Source organism: Mauremys reevesii, linkage group 23 (genome assembly GCF_016161935.1).
Source record: "Mauremys reevesii isolate NIE-2019 linkage group 23, ASM1616193v1, whole genome shotgun sequence".
NCBI classification, from domain to species: Eukaryota; Metazoa; Chordata; order Testudines; family Geoemydidae; genus Mauremys; species Mauremys reevesii.
In genome coordinates, this window is record NC_052645.1 from 2,559,979 (window position 1) to 2,580,184 (window position 20,206).

Sequence of the window (20,206 nt, forward strand, 5' to 3'; positions counted from 1 at the left end):
GGGGGGAAGTGTCGGTGCAGCCCGGACCTGGCCGGGGGGGGGGGAGCCGGTGACCCCCGGGGAGCGGGGAGCGAAAGGGGGCTGAGACCCCTCGGATTTACCGCTGCCCCCGTGGGGACCCCCCGCCCCCTTTCTCCCTAGAGCCACGAGCAGCCCCCAGGGTGACCCCCCCTCCCCCACCCCTGAGAAGTTCCCTGCCCCCCCCCCCGATTGTGCCCCATTTTCTCTCCCCTTCGCCAGTGGCCAGTTCAGCGCTCGGGTTTGGGGTTTTCCCCCATTTCCCCTGCAGGGATTTGTCCTTGTGCGGGTGGGAAATGGTTCCCCCGAGGGATTCCTGAGCTGGGCAGAGGCTGGGGGGGCCCTGAGACAGGGACACCTCTGGGCTGGGGCGGGCCTCTCTCTGCTGGCAACGGGGCCTGGGAAGGGCCAGGAAGGGGGGGGGGGAGCAAGACGGCCCAGCCCCAGGTTTCCCCACCCAGCTACTTCCCCTCCCCCACCCTGCCCAACCCAGCAGCCCCCCCCCCGCCCCAGTTACATTCCCAGACCCCACAGCCAGTGACTTTCTGAGTCACAGCCAGCGACCTTCTGACTCCAGCCCCACTCCTTTCCCCGGTCAAAGCCACGGACCCAGGGCTCCCTGCCGGCCATGGGAATGTGAGGCAAGAAGAATCCATCCCATTCTGTTGTTGATTCAATATCACTGTATAATCCCCTCAAATTTCCCCTCTTTTCTCTTAAATGGTTGAATGGTGACATAAAATTGCCCCAGATGTTAATGTTTGTCCCTTATATTGGCAAATATTTAGTTTGTGCCCCATTTTCTCCTCTGTTCTGAAATACTGATATCGAATTCTCAAAAATCTTCCTGCTTTTCTCTCCAGGTGTGTGACTGAGATCAGGGCTCTTATCGTACTGAGCGTGGCCCTGTTCTACCAGGTGCTGCAGAGACCCCAACTGAGATCTGGGCCCTGTTCTGCCAGGCACTGCAGAGACCCCAACTGAGATCTGGGCCCTGTTCTGCCAGGTGCTGCAGAGACCCCAGCTGAGATCAGACCCCACTGTTGTGCCAGGTAAAACTGAGACCTGGACCGAGATCACGGCCCCCCCTTGTGTCAGGCAGTGCACGACTGCGACTCAAAGTGCTGCATCCATTGTGCTGGGCACTTCAGAGACCTCAACTGAGATCTGTGTCCCCGTTGGGTCTGGCATTGCACTGACCCCGACCCAGATCACGCCCCACCACTGTACTGGGCACTGCACACACCCTGACAGAGATCCTGGCCCCACATTTTGCCACGCGCTGCAGGGGCCCTAAACAAAATCCGGGATCCTGTAATGCCGGGAGTTGCACAGACCCTGACTGAGATCAGGCCCCCTGTTGTGCAGGGCTCTGCGCAGACACTGACCAAGGTCAGGGTCCCCATTGTGACAGGTGCTGAACAGACACCCAGGGTATCTCTACCCTGCTGTTAAACCCCCCAGCTGGCCCATGGCAGCTGCCTCAGGCTCACAGGGCTCAGGGGAAGGGGCTGGTTAATTGCCGGGTAGATGTCTGGGCTCGGGCTGGAGCCAGGCTGTAGGACCCTGCGAGGTGGGAGGGTGCCAGACCTTGGGCTGCAGCCCCAGCCGGAACATGGACACCACCATTAAACAGCCCTGCGGCCTGAGCCATGTGAGCCCAAGTCAGCGGGCACGGGCCAGCCGCCGGTGTCTGACTGCAGTGTGGACATGCCCACAGGGGCCTTGCCACAAAAAGCTCAAAGGCTAAATAGGCCAATGGTGGGAGGCGAGTCTCCATTTTACAGATGGGGAAACTGAAGCTCCAAGAGCTGAAGTAATTTGCTGAAGTTTGCATGGAGAATTTGGGGCAAAACTGGGAACTGAACCCAGATTGTTTGAATTCTTGCCTCTCCCCTTAACCCCAAGCCCAGCGTGTGTGTGTACAGCTTGTTTTGGGCTGTGTCTGCCTTGCATTGGCTTCCAAGGGAGGCTGTGGCATTTCCTTCACTGGAGGTTTCTAAGACCAGGTTAGAGATACACCAGTCTGGGAATGTCTAAGGATACTTGGTCCTGCCTCAGCACAGGAGGCTGGAGTAGACGCCCTCTCAAGATCCCTTCCAGGCCTACACTGAAATATTTCTGTTTTGTGCTGTGCCCTGTTCTATGCTGAGCTGTTTTGCATGGTGCCATTTGTGACTGCACCATGTTGTGTTGCATAGTTTTATGGTGCATTTGTTTTGCCTCAGTGTGTTTCGTGCCTGTGTCGTGCTGGTTTGAGTTGAGCTCTTTTCATTGTGTAATTTGGTCCTAGGGTGTATTAGTGAGCATTGTGTGGTTTTCTTTTCCTTTGTATTGTCATTGTATGCTGTGGGTTTTGTTTTTCTGAATTGCCTGACATGTTGTGGGTTTTACTCAGTACTTTGTGTTTTATACGTATCTATTTCATAGCATCAGAGACATGTCGGGCTGGGCAGGAGCTCAAGATGTCATCAAGTCCAGCTCTCTCTGCGGGGGCAGGACCAAGTCTGTGTAGATTCCCTCTGACAGAGCTTTGTCCTACCTGCTTGTCACGGAGTCCCCGGGCGCTGCTCTGGAACTGCTCCCCACGAAGCCAGGCAGGACTCTGGGGAGCCTCCTCTCCCTCGGAGCAGACTGTCTCCAGGGTAAGAAGTTCCCACAGCTTCACCTTCTGGGTCTCTCCTTGGAGCATTCAGCATCCTCTGCCCCTCTGGGCGCTTCCCACAGCGAGCCCGCCCAGGTGGGGTCCTGGGGAAGCCAGAGGGTCCTGCCCCACCACTTTGCAGTCAGATGTGACTCTTAGCCAGCCAGTAAAACAGAGGTTTATTCGATGACAGGAACAGGGGCTAAAACAGAGCTTGTAGGTACAGAGAACCGGACCCCTCAGCCAGGTCCATTCTGGGGCCCAGTGAGGCAGACCCCCACGTCTGCCCTCACGCCTCGTCCCCAGCCAGCTCCCAAACTGAAACCCCCTCCAGCCCCTCCTCCTCTGGGCTTTGTCTCTTTCCCGAGCCAGGAGGTCACCTGATCTCTCTGTTCACCTTCAGCCAGCCCCTTGCGGGGGGAAGGGCCCCAGCCATTTGTTGCTAGGATACAAAGTGTCGGCCACTTATGCACACTGGGGACTTAAGAAATGCCTAGGGGAAACCGAGGCACCCACACAGTATTCAGAGGAAACATTCAGAACAGCCCCACTTCGTCACACGGCTCTTAAAAACTTCCAGGGACAGAGACTCCACAGCCCCCCTTGTAAGACTATTCCCGAGCTGAACTGCCTTAGCTCTGGGGACCCCCGCACAGATTTGAGTGGTGAGCAGCTCTGGAGAGAGAGGAGACCCCAGTGAGTGGGCAGCTGGGTCAATAGCCTAAAGTTGGGAGGTGAAACATTGATGTGTCCAAGGTCACCCAGGCTTCCCTGACCGAGCTAGAAATAGATCCCAGTTCTAGTGCCACCGTACTGCTGGTTTGGGCACTGAAGGACTCTGCCACACTGGTGGTGTAAACTCTTAGTATAGACAGAATTTACACTAGTGCACTCGGATTGGCACTGGTGCACCATGTCCCAGTTTGAAGGTTTGGGATGTGGGGGGACAGTGACCTCTCTGAGGCCTGGGGCTGGCTGAACAGTGCAGCTGGTAACAGAGGGGCAGCAGTGAGTGCTGGAGATATGAGCCAGGAGCACAGCCCCACAGGGCTGGACACTGACTTCTCCTGACCCAGGACAGCCCCCACCCCCAGCTGTGTGCAGGGACTGCCACTGAGCTGCCCTGCCAAGACGGCCTGTGCATCCGTGGGCAACCCACCTCTTCCTGCAGCCTAATGCAATGGGGTCTGGGACCTTTCCAAGCTGCGGGTGATGTGGCTCAGGCATTAACGGGGTCTGTTCCTGGCTCTGTCCCTGACCTGCTTGGTGGCCTTGGGTAAGTCACAGCCCCTCTGTGTTTTCCTCCTACCCATTGTCTACTTGGACTGTGATCTCTTTGGGGCAAGGACTGTCCCTCTGTCTGCAGTGCCCAGCACAACGCGAGTGCTGATCTCAGTCAGGGTCTCTGCCGTGTGCAGCACGATGGGGCCCTGATCTCCACCAGTGTCTGTGCAACGCAAGGCACAGTTTATAGACTCACAGACTTTAAGGCCAGAAGTACTAACCCTTCCCTGTGTCTACTGGAAATACCTCGCCTGATGCATCCTAGGACGGCATTAGCCTATTTCACGGCCACACCACACTGGCAGCTCATAATTATCCTGTGATCAACCAATGCACTTAGGTCTTTCTCCGCCATCGCTTCCAACTGATAAGTCCCCCGCTCATTGCAAAAATTCTTGTCAATAGTCCCTAAGTGCATAATTTTGCAATATTAATTTTCATCCCATTTCTATTACTCCAGCTTTCAAGGTCATGCAGTTCTTCTGGTATGATTTTCTTGTCCTCGATAGTGGCAATCCCTCCCAGCTTTGTGTCACACTCCCACTTCTTGTGCCAAGGTCACTAATAAAAATGTTGAGTAAGATTGGTCCCAAAACTGATCTCTGAGGAACTCCACTAGTAACCTCCCTCCAGCCTGACAACTCGCCCTTCAGTATGACCCCCTTGTAGACTCCCCTTTAACCAATTCTTTATTAACCTTTCAGTTCTCATATTAATCCCCATCTTCTCCAATTTAACGACTAGTTTCCCACGTGGAACTGTATCAGATGCCTGTATCAAATGCCAGGTTTCTCTGGCACCATCTACCGTTTGTAACACCATGTTTTATTTATTTATAGTGCTGAAGGCTGGAAGGAACTGTTAGCAATGGCTGAGAATGGCCATGCGGAGGTTGGGGAGAGGATGGCAGACAGTGGGGAGGTGGGGAAGGGGATGGGATGTTGGAGGTGTATCTGGGATTTTGTTTTGTAGGAGTCCATGTCTCTGCTCCCTGTGGCCGTGGCGCCTTCCGTACCAAAGCAGCACATCAGCAGAGCAGACGCACACACCATAGCTCCATCTGGAACACGCAGCATTCGCTGCCACACAGGCTGGGCAATTTTTCACGGGCCCAGCTTGATATGCCTGGCTGGGGTGGGTTCAGTTGGGCGGGAGTCTGGGGGTCTGATAGTTTGGGATGTTCCTTTTTGCATAGTCAGTTCTTTCCCTTTAGTGTTTTACCCCCACCTATGCCCGATGCCGCTCCCTTCTTAACTTGCCTTGGTTATTTCAGTTCCAGTTTGTAAATGGGATCTAAGAATTGCAAAGCGGAATGAAAGATAAACAAACAGAACCATTTGAATTTTGGCACCTAGCTGGTAGAATGATACCTCGTGAAGGTCGGCTGTAATGACCTGGTTACCTACAGCATTTTCTGGTGGGGCGGATAAAGCAATGTCACAGAGCCAAAAGCACTTTTGAGGGCCAAAGGGCTAAACGCATGAGAACTGAACTGACACCTCATTTCCATTTCTTAATGCCTAAAATTTTGACACTCCCTCTCACCATCTTTTTTTTAAAGCGATGCACAGCACACAGACAAGTTAATTCATGAAAGCTCACCCATTATTGACTGCTTTGTGTTGCATGAGCATCTGATTAAGCACCTAATTAAAACTGTACCACTGTCAGTGGAAGTGCATCAACCCAGCTTAGCTCCAAGGTGTTTAGATGTGAAGGAAAAGTTTCTAAATTAAATACATGGCAGCGTGTTTACTGGGGGAAAATACATTGAAGTGCCTCTACCCAGTCCGGTTGGACAAATCTGCTCCCAGTCCCCCATCAGCTGTGCCCTCTCCCAGCCTAACCGATTTCTACTGCAATTCTTCACCCCCCTCATCAAGGCAGGGGGTTGGTGCTGCAGCCCCTAAGGTACCTGTGTTAATCACTGTCTCACACTGGGGCTATTTAGATTTCAGGGAGTGTGTCAGAGTGTCACCTTCTGATCATGCTACTGCCCTCCGCAGAGCTCCCAGACAGGAGCTACATCACGAGGGGGTTACGGTACTGAGAGTAAAATACATCACAGGGAGGGTGTAATTATCCTGAAATGAAGCATTACAGTCCAGGAAGTGAAGGAATTCAAGTACTTCATTACTTTAAATGACACTTGAAAGGATTGGATTGTTATGAATAAGTTGCAGTAAATGTTGATTTCACTGTACACACACAGATGAAAAACTATTTCTATAGGTAAAATACAGAAATGCTTCTGGAGAAAGTCCAGTTTGATTTAAGGATATTTACACTGTATATTACGTGTGACATTGACAATTTCTCTTTGAACAGTTCTATGATTTGGCTTTTGGAATCACAACAGTTACTGTTATTAAATAATTGTTGTCTGACGACCCCCATAACTTCCCACAGCTCTGAACATTGAAATTGTAAACATTGAAAAAAGGGCTTAAAAATAAATATCGCTCTATTGAAATTAAAAGAAAGAAATAGACACAATGAATTTTGTCAAACCCACTTAACAGCAATTGCAATGGATGGAAATTCACAGCTAAGGCACCAACCTTAATTCTGCCCTGTAGTGACACCAGGCAATTGCCGTAGGGCTACGAATTAGGCATTTCAGTGTATAAAGTTCCAGATTAGATTATACCGACTTGTAAAGACACATGAAATCTTTCCCTCAGAATATCACCTTCACTAAGTTGCTTTTTTTATTGGTGATTCCCAGAAGTCAATAGATAAATAACATTCTCTCAGTTATGAAGTGGCCGTTTCATATTTCTGGGGAGTATCTGTAATTTGCACTAGGGGCCAGGTCCTTGGAGATACGGAACCTTGATTTCATTTTAACTTGTCCATGCTCAGCAGCTTCTGGGATTTGGTTCAAAGTATTTACATGTTTCCCTGCCCTGTTCTTAAAAGTGCTGCTATAGAAAGTGGGGAAGGGCAGGAACTCACTGCAGGATCAGTAGCTGAGTCCCTTAGAGATTTATAGCTCATGGGAAGGAGGACGGGGATTGGTGGGTGTCTGGGGATTTAATAATAAACACACAAATATCATTGTTCTTAGTGAATTTTCATCTTCTAATCCCCATAACCCACTAATGATCCCTGGCTGCCCCCGGCAGTCTGGGGAGGGAGAACTAGTAAACTCCTGGGGCCAGTGTGGAACCTAACGCACAAGGATCTTTTTGTGGCCGGCTCAAAGTCACCCAGAGTGAAATTCACTTCCCTGGATAAATCCCTAGTTGCTGGGCTCTGCAGAGGGGTGGGGAGGTGAATTCCATTCCCCATTCTTGAGCATGGACCCCCCCTCCAATCCTCACCCCAATCGCAGACAGTGCCCCTGCCTTCCCCTGCAGTGACGGACCCACTTGATGCTGCCAGAGCCATCTGCCATGGGGCCTATGGGGACAGAGGCCCAGCTCCAAAACTGCTACCCCCGCCCACAACCCCCAAGCTGTGCGGGAGTTTCCCTGACTTTCCAGTCTGCAGATGGGTCTAGCTGTACCCAGCCCATGCACCCACCACACACAAACTTTGTCACAACACACATCCCAGGCTGGGGAAAGACCATCTGGGGCTGGCTGCAGTCTCCCCTTGCTGCTGTGAGAGGAATGGGGTCGTCCCTCATATAGGACACAAACATACCTGGGGCAGAAGGGAAATGTAGTTTCTTCCAGGGGCTTGAAATGTTTGATTTAGAGTCCTGAGCTGTGTCTTCCTGTTTGTCTCCTTCTGCCACTTTCAGATCTCTTGGAGAGACATGGTGGGTGAGGTCATTTCTTTTAGAACCAATTAAAATCCCTCTCTTTGATAACTTGGGACCAACATGGCTACAACAACTCTTTTCCATTTGTACCCGCTTCCCCTCTCACCTCCCCCTGAGCTGAGACTGCCCCATGTGATGGGAGAATAAGGGTTCAGTCCTGTCACTGGATTGGGTCGTGCCAGCACTGATGGGAGTGAAAGCCTATGTGCATTACTGACAGCAGCAGCTCTGGGACTCGACGCACAGGGAGAAGAGATGGGAGTGAGCAGGTTATCTTTGTGCCAGGTGTGAGTTACTTGTGGGAATTCTGGGCCACTGTGTACGCACAGAATTCACGTCCAGTGCAGAATTTCTTTTTTTTTTTTTTTTTTTGCATGAAGAGAATAAATTCTGCCTGAGAAGTGCTGCAGTTCTGCCTTTCACCCACCCTGTGGCACCAGAACAGGCAGCAGCCAGCTGGGTTCATCTTGGTGGGAAATTGTTGCCCGGAGCTAGACCCCAAGTGGGAAGAGAGTTAGTGGGTGCAGCTTGGGAGAGTCCTGAGACACGGCTGCTGCTGGGGGTGGGGACAGGGGGGTCATTCTCTACTGGCAAGAGGGTGTGGAAAGGGCAGAGGAGGAGCCAGTGTCCCCTGTGGAGACTGCCCAGCCCCAGGTTATCCAGTCCCAGGCGCTTCTTCCCCCACCATACCCCAAACCTCTTCACCCCTCCAGCCATCAGTTGCCAGGCTTCCCTCGCTGCTCCCCATTCCTGACTGGCAGAGACCCTCTGAGCCAGTCGTGTGTCAGGGCTCAACCCTCTGGCTGAGGCCTCAGGGCACTTTCTTCCCCTCTCGGGGCACCATGCCACAGGGGCCCCACAAATCTACATTGCTCAGGCCTTGGCTTCAGCCCTGGTGGTGGGGCTCAGGGCCCTGGACTTCAGCCCCATGCGCTGGGTCTTCAGCTTTCTGCCCTGGGCCTCAGCGAGTCCAATGCCGGCCTTGCTTGGCAGCCCCCCTGAAACCTGCTAGTGGCCCCCCAGCGGGCCCAGGACCCCTGGTTGAGAACCACCCCCTTACCCCTGGGCTTACATTGCAGTCTAGACATACCCTGAGAGGGCATCTATACTGTGATAAAATCCCTGTGGCCCGGCTGGCCTGGATGATCTGATTTGGGCTCCTGGGGCTCAGACTGGAGCCCAGGCTTTGAGACCCTCACCCCTCGTGGGGTCTCGGAGGCCACACTGTAATTTTATAACCCTGCAGCACAAGCCCCACAAGCCTGAATCAACTGACCCAGGGTTTGAGAATAGTGACTTGGGTGTGTTAATGGCAGTGTAGACATAATGCCAGGCTATGTCCACACTGCGATGAAACACCCACGGCTGCCCCGTACCAGTGCAGGCTCCCAGGCTAGGGCCGTGGGGTGGTAAATTTGCAGTGTAGACATCTCAGCAAAAGCTCAGCCCTCAAGGTTGGGAGGGAGTTTAGCAAGGTAAAATGGCAGTGGAGTATTACCCTGGACTCAATGGCAGTTCTCCATTGGTCTGTCTGCTTTGGGGCAGGGACAATAACACGTCCTGCTGCATTCGTTATTTCAAAGGGCGGTTTAGGATTTTCATTCTCACACATGGTGCACAAAGCAGGACTCAACCCTCGGTGTAAACTAAATGAGCCGCTCACAGATTCTGGCAGCCACAATGAGCCATTTGGTGTGAGAGCCCAGACCTGCCCCTGTCCCAGAGGGAGGGGGGTTTATCTGTGTTGGGCTGGACCACTGATCTATCAGCTCTTAACTCTCAGACTTTAAGTAATTCTGTTATCAGTATAATTTAAACAGCCATAGTGGGCTGGACCAAAGGCCCATTTAGTTCTCTGACAGTAGCCAATACCAGGTGCCCCAAGAGGTACTCAACAAGGCACCACTGGGAGTTGGACCCAGGATCTCCTGTTTACAAGGCAGGTGCTTTAGCCAGCTACGCCATGGTGCCTGCCTGTGGCCAAAGCACAGTGTCTGCCCACACCTGACTCCCTGCCATCCCCACTGGGGCCTGACAAGCATTGCTTGTGTTTGGATTCTGCAAAGCAGGGGAGCAGGTGAGGTTTTCCTTGCAAGGTAGGGTGTGTGTGTGTGTGTCTGTCTGTCTGTCTGTCTGTCTTTGGCCAGGTCTGCACTACAAAGTGATTTCAGCATCATTATATTGCTCAGGTGTGTGAACAACACACAACGCTCCCTCGGTCAGCAGCTTGTGGCTGGTGCACACACTGCAATGCCACGTCTGGTGACAAAATTGCCCTGTTTTGGTGACAAAATAAAACCACCTCGACAAGAGGCCTAGAGCTTTGTGGAGCAAACTTAAAGTGACAAATTGTCATTGTAAATGCTGCTGGTCATTATATCACCATAACTGGTCTCCACCAGTATCCCACCATGCCGGCCGTGAACTCGCCTGACCTGCATTCCTGTTACAGAGGCTGGGTCCCTCCCCTTTCATAGCTCCAGAAAGTTCTGACAGCTGAGCCACTATCTACACCGGGATTAGGTTGATAGAACTGCATTGCCAGCCTAAGTAATGTAATTACACCAACCTAATTTCATAGTGTAGACGTGTCCAAAGAATCACACACACACCTTGGGAGCAAAACTTCACCTGTTCCCCTGCTTTACAGAAGCCAAACACGAGCAACACTTGTCAGGGCCCAGTGGGGATTGGCAGAGAGTCAGGTATGGGCAAACACGCTGCTTTAAATAACAGCAGGTACCATGGCTTGGCTGGTTAAAGCATCTGCTTTGTAAACAAGAGATCCTGGGTTCAACACCCGGTAGTACCTTAAGGAATGGCTTTTGGGGCACCTGGTATTGGCTACTGTCAGAAGACAAGATTCAGAGCTAGATAAACCTATGGTTTAAATTACAATGGCAGGCACTGATAAAGAGTTACTGAAAGTTTGGGTGTTAAGAGCTGATAGGTCAGTGGTCCAGTCCCCTCAATGTGGTTTTAGCTGGAAACACACCTGGAGGAAAAAGACTGAACTGAACTGATTCAGAAATCAGAAGAGAATAATAACAATAATACTTTCAAACCAAAGTCCCCAAACAGATTAGTACTGGTTTTTCAGTTTGGGGAATTTTGTTTTCTCAGTCAGACCTTGCCAAGGGAAGCAGGGAGAAAATGTTTGAGTTGCCTCCTTCAGAACAGCTTGGCCTAGATACTAGCTCTGGTTCACTGCTCTGGCCTTGCTCGGGTTGAGGGTATTTTAATAATTTGGGCTGGTCCCAGAGTGTTTGGAGGACATGACGAGGATGTTACCTTTTGAGATAAAAATTAAGAAATACAGGACTAGAGAATTTTTCTTTTTTTAAGAAATCTGGGATTTAGACATTTTATTTAAAGCAATAGAGTTCTGAGTTTCTGAGAAGGTTTTTGTTTGCAAGAAGCAACATTGTACCAAAGGGGGACATGGTTGTCTACAAAGGAGGGGTAATGACTAAATGCATCCAATGAGGATGGGATTCAAACCCATGTGTGCAGAGCACAAAGGATTAGTAGTCCATCACTTTAACCACTCGGCCACCTCATCTGAGGTGTCAAGAAAAAGACAGGAGGAGAAATCTAAGGCCAGCAGAGATAGGGACAATAAGGAGTTTCTAAACACTAAGCGGAGGCAGGGGCTGAATGAGCTCCCCCCTCACATCTAGTGAGGAGCTGCGGAAAAGACTTCAGGAACAGACCGTGTTTGCACAGACACACCTACTCTGCCTAGGTATGCAGCATGATGGGGCCACTTTCCAAAAATGACCAGTTTTGGCTGGTGGTGGGTTACAAATCACTTTAGCATTGAGTGGAATGAAATGTTATTATACTTCCTGCATGAGTGAAGGGCAGCAGAACATGTGGTAAACACCACAGCTTGCACACCCACCGATATAGCTTTTCCCACTGACATAGCTGCCACCTCTTGGGAAGTGGATTAACTTGGGGAAGTGGATTAGTCCGTCCTGATGGAGGGGTGGGTGGGTGAGGAATAGCTTTTATTGGACTTCATAGAAGTGATTGAGAACATCATCCTAAACCAGTAGTCCCCAAACATTTCACACTGTGCCCTCTTAGCCGTGGCTGGGAGTGGAGCTGTTGCTTGCTGAGGAGAGGGGTGCAGACAGGGGTAAGGGGGTCGAGGCCGAGCTGGGCACCAGAGGCCCAGGCTGAGGGTGGGGTTGGGGAAGAGTTGGGACAAAGTGGGGCTGAGTGCTGCTCCCTCCATGGGGGCTGGCTCAGGCCCTGAGGTGCCCCCGTGAATGTTCCTCTGTGTCCCCCTAGGACTCATGCCCCACATTTTGGGAACCACTGAACCCTACTCACTAAGCAGGGGCTAGTGATGCCAAAGCCCAGGGAAAGGGAGAACAAGTGCGGGGCCCCCAGCACCGGAGCCATGTGAAGGGGCTGCAGGAGAGGGGCAATGGCTGGTGGCCCAGGGAGTTAAGGGCAAAGGGGGCACAGGAGGGGGCAGGAGGTAGGGGTGAAGGAGGTGTAAGGGTTGGGAGTGCAGGAGCTAGCGGTAAAGGGGGAGGGGGATCGTCCAGGGGCAATGGGGAAGTGCCAAAGTACAAGCTTTGCCCAGGGCACCATTTTCCCTAATGCTGGTCTGAGCAAACAATTGGAAATGACCCTTCAGTGAGACCAGAACCATCATGTAGAAAAGCCCCTTTGTTAAGTGGCTGTGGCTGAGGGCTTAGGGAGATGGGTTAAACAATAACAGGCATTTTTCTGTGGAGGTTTGATTCTTGCCTGTTAGGCCAGGCTGGTGTGTGGTGTCTCCATGGCTGCACTTTCAGTCTCTGATCTGCCACAGGGACCCACGTCTAGACATATTCAGAGGCTCCATGCCAGGGTTTCTCCAACTTCTTTTCACTGCAACCCCCTTCTGCTAAAAAAAACTCACTACATGTCTCTGGAAAGAGGGACCAAGCTCCTCCACACTGAGCAGAAGCAGGGGAGACAAAGCCTGAGCCCTGCCCCAGTTAGAGGAGAGCAAATCCAGAGCTTGAGGGATTCAGCCCTGGGTGGTGGGGCTCAGACTTCTGGCTTCAGCCCCAGGCCCCAACAAGTCTAATGCCAGCCCTGGTGACCCCATTAAAACAGGGTTATGACCCACTTTGGGGTCCTGACTCACAGTTTGAGAACCACTGCTCTGTGCTGACGGGAGAGAGTTTTCCTGTGGGTGCAGTTAATCCACTTCGCAAGAGTTGGCAGCTATGTCAGTGGGAGAAGCTATATCGGTGGGTGTGCAAGCTGTGGTGTTTACCACATTTATGAAGTTTAATCAAACCCCATTTTTAAAACCACCTGTGGTCTGGGAATGGCAAAGGACCTCGATGAAGCAGGGTCTGTCCTTCAAAGTGCTGGACATCACAGTTCCATACTTCTGTTGTCATGGGGATATTGCTCAGTGGTAGAGTGCTTGGCTGCAGTTTATGTAGTCCTCAGTTCAAACCCGCGTGTTCTCTTATAACCCTCTTTCTTTTTTTTTTAAAAAGGAAAACATTTCCATTTCCATTCTCCATTCTGTTCAGGAGCTCCACTCTACGGGGGTGCTTGATATGAATGTAAACACTCAACATTTCGCTGTCCAAATGCATAAAAACCTAGCAAAGCTGTCCATTGGCTGAAATCAGTTCCAGTCCTCTAAGTGTCTAGTTTATGTTTTCATCAGTTAAACAAAGGTATCATAGGAATGTACATTTGCAGATCCCTCTTCTCCAGGGGTTGTGCTGTGCAGAAGAACAAGAACCACATCCAGCTGCAGTTCAGGAGTCTGATGACCAAAGAGCCACGAATTGTTCTGAGGGCTGGAGAAAAATGCCTTCTAGTGAGCTATTGAACGAGCTCAACCTGTTTAGCTTATCAAAAGAAGATTGAAAGGTGACTTCATTGAAGTGTTGAAGTGCCTTAATGGAGACAAAAGATTGGGTATTAAAGGGCTTTTTAATCGAGGAGAGAAAGGCATAACAAGACCCAATGTCTGGAAGGTGAAAAGAGACAAATTCATATTAGGAATAAGACACAAATATTCAACAGCGAGGATGATTCACCACAGGAACAAGCTACCAAGGAAAGTGGTGGATTTGCCATCTCCTGATGTCATCTAATGGAGACTAGATGCCTTTCTGGAATGTGTTTGCCCCAAAAGTAGCTCTGGTGTCATACAGGAGGCCTATGATATGCAGGGGGTCAGATTAGATGCTCTAGTTGTCTCTTCTGGCCATAAAGTCGACTAATTTCTGAAAAACTGAGTGTAGCATTGGGAGCAGTGTCCAATGTTTTCCTGTCTAGCCGGCTTGCTTCCTAGAACAAACGCTCCTTGAATGGGGTGATCCACAGGGAGTAGCTCAAACCTCCAAAGTGCCTGGGCAGGGGCAGGACATTAGCACAGCAAGGGAGGGGTGTGGCAGTGACATCACAAAGGCCTTTTGCAGGACCTCAGACTATTGGTCAAAGGTGGTGGGGAGGTGGTGACCTCACAGAGAGATGCTGACATCAGCCAGGCAGGACAGGGGCGAGGGGCCAGGGAAACCTCAGAGACCCTGTGGCTTTGCTTCAGCAAGTCTCCTTCTCCAGGTCTCTCTTTGAGGACTGAGAGAGTATTCGGGTTCAGGCACGTGAGCGCCAGGAGGAACCTCTTTTGAGTTTTCTCCTTCCCTTTTCATGATTTTACTAGAAAACAGCCATCCCTGTTTAGAAGGTAAGAGCCTCCTCGAGGTTTGAAACCTGTTCAGTCTGATCCATCTGGTGACAGTTGAATTCTAGGCATGGAAAAAACGAGCTTAAGGAGGCAGAATTTTATTGTGCACCTGGGATTTTGTCCTTAGAATCACTGGGGTCATTAGGGTTTGTCCTTTTGGTTTCACCTTTTCCTCCATCCCTCCCTCCTTTCTCTTTGTCTCTTGCTTCTTTTGTCCTTTCTCCTGTTCCCCTCCCAACACCAGGAGGGGTGTGCGTATGTGTCTCAGGGGAATGCTCTGCAGCTCCCACTGTGGGAGGTCCACCCGAAAATGTGGGGCTGAAATAGTGCTCGGGCAGCGATCCCCACCGGTGACCTGGGCCATCCTTTGGGCGAGAACCCTCAGCCTGCCGTCCTCAGTCTCTAACCTGATTGGCTGAGCAGGGGGTTATTGACAGGGAGGAGACTCAGGTCCTTGTTGTTCTCTTTGAAGCCCAAGGAAATAAGTCAGAACCAGTCATATGTTCGATGAATTTTGCTGCTCTTCTGCATTAATGGTCTCTGAGCAGTTCATGATTCTAACATTACAGTTCTCCTCAAATAGTTGCTGAATATTTATTGTGCACTGTTGTTGGTCTGGAGCTCATCCGAGAGCACTTTATTCAGGTCAAGATCTGATGGTTAGTTTGAAAATCAGGGCTCTTGGGTCCTATTCCCAACTCTGCCACTGGCTGGCTGTGTGACCTAAGACAAGTCAATTCTCCTTTCTCAGCCTTAGCTTCTTCCTCTTTCAAGTAGGGATAATAATAATCCACTCCTACCTACCTCACGGTGGGTGGGGATCCATTGGAGAGTGTCACTAGGAGTAGTGCATAATATGTGGTGTCCTATCACGTTTACTCACAGCAGATTATGACATAATAGAATAGCTGAAATAGTCTATTTGATTTGTATTTTTTATTTTGAAATTGTTAAGAGCAGCAATTACTGAGCTCAGACTGAAGCATCTTATCTAATGTTTGAGATCTAAGTGTCTCCTCTTTGTGTGCGACGAGCCAATTTAACACACTGTGACAAACAGGAGATGCTTTTGTTTTGCAACAAAATATTTTTGCAAAGAACTTTCATCCCACTTGTTTTGATTTCGAGAAACAAACTGGTTTAGTCTGAAGGGGATTTTCTGACAGAAATGGTTTCAATGAAATTTCCCCACCATCTCGATTCCTGGCCTCTATCCCTTTCTCTGGGTTTTTTTTTGTCCATTAGAACAGGAGTCAGGACTGTTGGCTTCTCTTTCTGGCTCTGCCACCACCTTGTTGTGTAGGCCCTTGGGAAGGTCACTTCCCTTCTTTGTACTTCAGGCTTCTCCCCATCTGTCCAATGTGAACAGGGACAGTTCTCGAACTCTGGGCAGTCATTTTCGGCGGGGCCCCAGCAGGGATAACTAAAAATTTATAAGACTTTCATTTCTTAGGAACCGGTTCCCTATAAAAAGTTCTGATTTAAGGGATGTGCCACAATATGTATTTTTTGTACCAATAGCATTACCATGCGTCTGTATTTTCCCAGGAGGAATTTTTAAATTTTTTAATTTTAAAAATTCCTCCCAGACAGTGATTTAAGAACCAAAAAGCCTGACATGTCCAGGAAAATACGGGTGTATGTTAACCCTACCTAAAGTTCTTTTTTAAAAAGATGGGCCTGAACCAGAAATGAGCTCCATTTCACATGTGTGGGTCCCCGCCACTCCCTGGGGGTGTGCTAGGGTGACCAGATGTCCCGATTTTATAGGGACAGTCCCAATTTTCGGGTCTTTTTCTTATATAGGATCCTATTACCCCCCACCCCCAGCCCGATTTTTCACACTTGCTGTCTGGTCACCCTAGGGTGTGCACATGTGTGGGTCCCAGCTGCTCCCTGCCCCCCTCATTGAAGCAAGTGTGCAGGGTTACTGCCCGGGGAACTGCAGGCACCAGTGGACATGGGGCTGGCTGGAGGCAGGGCAGGGGCTGACTGGAGGTAGGGTCTGGCTGCAGGCAGGGCAAGGGGTGCGGGGCTGGCTGGAGATGGGGTGTGTGGGGCTGGCTGGCTTCAGGTAGGGCCGCAGGGGGGTGCGGCAGGGGTTGGCAGGGCTGGAGACAGAGGAGTGTGGGACTGGCTGGCTTCAGGCAGGGTGGTGCAGCAGGGGTTGGCTGGAGACAGGGCGGGGGGTGCGGGGCTGGCTGCAGGCAGGGCAGGGGGTGCGGGGCGGGTGGGGTAGGGCTGGGGTGGGCAGGGGGGTCAGGGGAGCTGGCTGGCATCAGGCAGAGCCGCAGGGGGTACGACAGGGGTTGGCTGGAGACAGGGCAGGGGGTGCGGGGCCGGTGGTGTAGGGCTGGTGCGGGCAGGGGGGTGTGGGGAGCTGGCTGGCTTCAGGCAGGGCCGCAGGGGGTACGACAGGGGTTGGCTGGAGACAGGGCACGGGGTGCAGGGCTGGCTGCAGGGGGTGCGGGGCTGGTTCAGGCAGGGTGTGCAGCAGGGGCTGGCTGTGAGCAGGAGGTGCAGAGCTGGCTGGAGACGGGCTGGCTGCAGGCAGGGCAGGGGGTGCGGGGCTGGTTGGAGATGGGCTGGCTGTGGCCAGGGGATGTGGGGCTGGCTGTGGGCAGGGGCTGGTGCAGGCAGGGCAGGGGGTGAGGGGCTGGTTGGAGATGGGCTGGCTGTGGCCAGGGGGTGCGGGGCTGGCTGTGGGCAGGGGCTGGTGCAGGCAGGGCAGGGGGTGAGGGGCTGGCTGGAGAAGGGCTGGCTTCAGGCAGGGGGTGTGGGGCTGGCTGGAGGCAGGGGCAGGTGCAGGCAGGGCAGGGGGTGTGGGGCTGTCGGGAGGCAGGGGCAGGTGCAGGCAGGGCAGGGGGTGAGGGGCTGGAGGCAGGGCAGGGGGTGTGGGGCTGGCTGGAGGCAGGGGCTGGTGCAGGCAGGGCAGGGGGTGTGGGGCTGGCTGGAGGCAGGGGCAGGTGTAGGCAGGGCAGGGGGTGAGGGGCTTTAGGCAGGGCAGGGGGTGCAGGTACAGAGGGTCCAGCCCACCCTGTACGGTAAGTGCCCCCTCCTCCCTCCCTCAGCACCAGGGTAGCAGCAGCAGCCCGGGGCTTGGGGGCTATTTAAATGGCCCGGGGCTCCCCTGCTTCCACTGCCCCGGCCCTGTAAATAGCTGAGGGAGCCCTGGGGAAGCGGCGGGGCTCTGGGGGCTATTTAAAGGGCCGGGGCGGTAGAAGCAATGGGAACCCTGGACTTTTAAAATAGCCCCCAGCACCCCGCAGCCCTACCCCAGCCCTATCCCAGCCCCTGCTGGGAGCCCCAGGCCCTTTAAATTGCCCCCTGAGGAAGCCGGGCCACCCTGGTACAGCACCAGCTCTTGCCAGTACGCAGTACCAGGGCTTGGGCACGGGGCCCTCTTAGGGGTGGGGCCCGATTCAGGGGAATCAGGAGAATCGGCCTAAAGCTGGCCCTGTGTGGGGGTGGGGTGGGGTGGGGCAGGACTTGGTCCCATTCTGGGCACCACCAAAAATTATACTAACCTGCCGCCCCTGTCCAGCCCAACCTTCTGCTGATGCACCTCAGCCCCCACCCCTGCAGGGTTTGAAGTTTCCATTGCTTAAACTCCAGGACACTGGGGGATTTCAGCTCCCCTTTGCCCAGAGGGAACTTCACCCCACTCCCAGCCAGGTTCTTGTCCATGGGATCACTGTAGGGGGGCTGGGTCCCGCTGGGTCTTTTCTCTCTCTACGACAGGCCAGGGTGCAATAACTGGGGCATCTGAGCACCCAGGACCTTCTGTGGGGCTGCCATTCCCCTTCCCCTTCTGTGGTCTCGTCTGTCATTGACTCCAGACTCTTTTCTATCCATCGTCAGCACCATCCCAAGCCAGCTGCACTCGCCTCAAAAAGACAGTGTCCCCTGGTGGGTGTGAATCACTGACCTCCCTCCTCCCTGAGCACTGACTGCCCCTCTGTTTCCTGGCCTCTCAGTCTGTGCAGATGGGACCTTTCCCTCCAGTGCTGGAGGATTCGCCCTTCTCATCTACCCTTGTCCCAAGCAGCACAGCGGATGGGAATCTTACATGTACTGAGGAGACTTAGGAGCAGAAACCGCCCCCGACCTTCCATGCAATTGGCACTTGCCCCTCACTGAGCAGGGTTGAAACTCCTGCAGGGAGACTGGTGGGCCACATCCCAGCTGGGCATGAGCAAAGCAGCAGGGTGAAAAAAAGCCTGGAGATTGAACCCAGGGCCTCATACATGCAAAGCATGGGCTCTACCACTGACCTACATCCACAATTAGCCTTTGCTTGCTATGGGTTACACCAGAGGTAGGTAACCTATGGCACGTGTGCCGAAGGTGGCACATGAGCTGATTTTCAGTGGCACTCACACTGCCCAGGTCCTGGCCACCAGTCTTGGGGGCTCTGTATTTTAATTTAATTTTAAATGAAGCTTCTTAAACATTTTAAAAAACCTTATTTACTTTACATACAACAATAGTTGGTTATATATTATAGACTTATAGAAAGAGACCTTCTAAAAACATTAAAATGTATCACTGGCATGCGGAACCTTGAATTACAGTGAATAAATGAAGACTCGGCACAGCACTTCTGAAAGGTTGCTGACCCCTGGGTTACACTCAGAGCCCTCTTGTTTCCAGAGCACCCAGTGGCCTAAGAGCAGCCTGGGGGACACATTCCCTGCTCTGAGGGCAAACCTGCTGTCCTTGAGGCTGCTGGTTCTTCGGGGTCACTTTGCAGCAGGGCCAGATTCGATGTGTGGGGCAGAGAGAGTGGGTGCCCTGGACTCAGGGTGCAGAGATGCACTCAGCCCTCTCCCCTGCATTGGGTGGGGGGTGCTGCCACCCCCTGCTGGAAGGTAATGGGAGGGGAGGGGCACTGTGAGTCGCTCAGCACCTGACCCTGGTGTCAGCAGTGGTGTGGGAAGCTCCAGGTGTTTCTAGGATCTGCTATTGCCACCTGCCTGTGAAGTCCAGCTTTCCCCAGCACATTCACTGCAGTGAAGAATCACTCCCAGTTTCCCTTCTATCTGCAGCAGGATTAGCCTGTGTTGGTGGATCTAGTTGTAGATTGTTATTCATTCCCCACCTTGACAATTCACACAGTCCCTTTCCCATGCAGATTCCCAGCGCCTCAGTGATCCTGGTAGCAGGGGTTGGGTCCTGGAAAATCAGGAAAATAACATGGATTTGTTTACATTGCAAGTGAAGAATAATTGAAGGTTTTCTGGTTTAAAGTCACTTTTCCCTGACTGGGAATTGAACCCAGGCCTTGGCAGTGAGAGTGCCAAATCCTAACCACTAGACCACAAGGGAGATTTTTTTTTCTCTTTTACTACACTTTCTTAGGCTACTTTTTAGCCACTTTCTGAAACTGTTCCACTGTCCACTCCCTGAGGGGCTAAGAGCAGAGAACCCCTGTGCTCAGGGTCACAACCTCAGCCCAACCCAAGTCACTGAATCAAACTCAAATCATGCTTTCTCCAGCAGGATCACAGAGACACACAAAAAAAACCCATGAGGAACAATCCTCCTCTGCCTTCATTTACCCCATCGCAACCCTCTCAGCAGCCCGCTCTTGCGGGAAGGACACTGAGCTGATAGGAGCTCTGGCACAGAGACCAAGGGAGGGGTGTTGCTCCCCCTGAGTGTGAGCTGATCACATTCTGATTCCATGTAACGGGGCTCTGAGCTTTGCCATCTTGTGAGTTCTGAGTGCTGACCCCCCTGGACCCTTCTGCTGGGAGCATGGGGA

The 20,206-nt window shown here is 52.2% G+C and overlaps 2 non-coding genes across 2 annotated transcripts; both read right to left on the reverse strand.

Annotated features, from left to right (window-relative positions):
• Positions 1-11,198: 11,198 nt before the first annotated feature.
• Positions 11,199-11,280, reverse strand: TRNAS-ACU. The gene has a single exon. It is a non-coding gene; the product is annotated as a tRNA-Ser (tRNA).
• An 8,415-nt stretch (positions 11,281-19,695) lies between these two features.
• TRNAE-CUC lies at positions 19,696-19,767 on the reverse strand. The gene has a single exon. It is a non-coding gene; the product is annotated as a tRNA-Glu (tRNA).
• Positions 19,768-20,206: the final 439 nt, after the last annotated feature.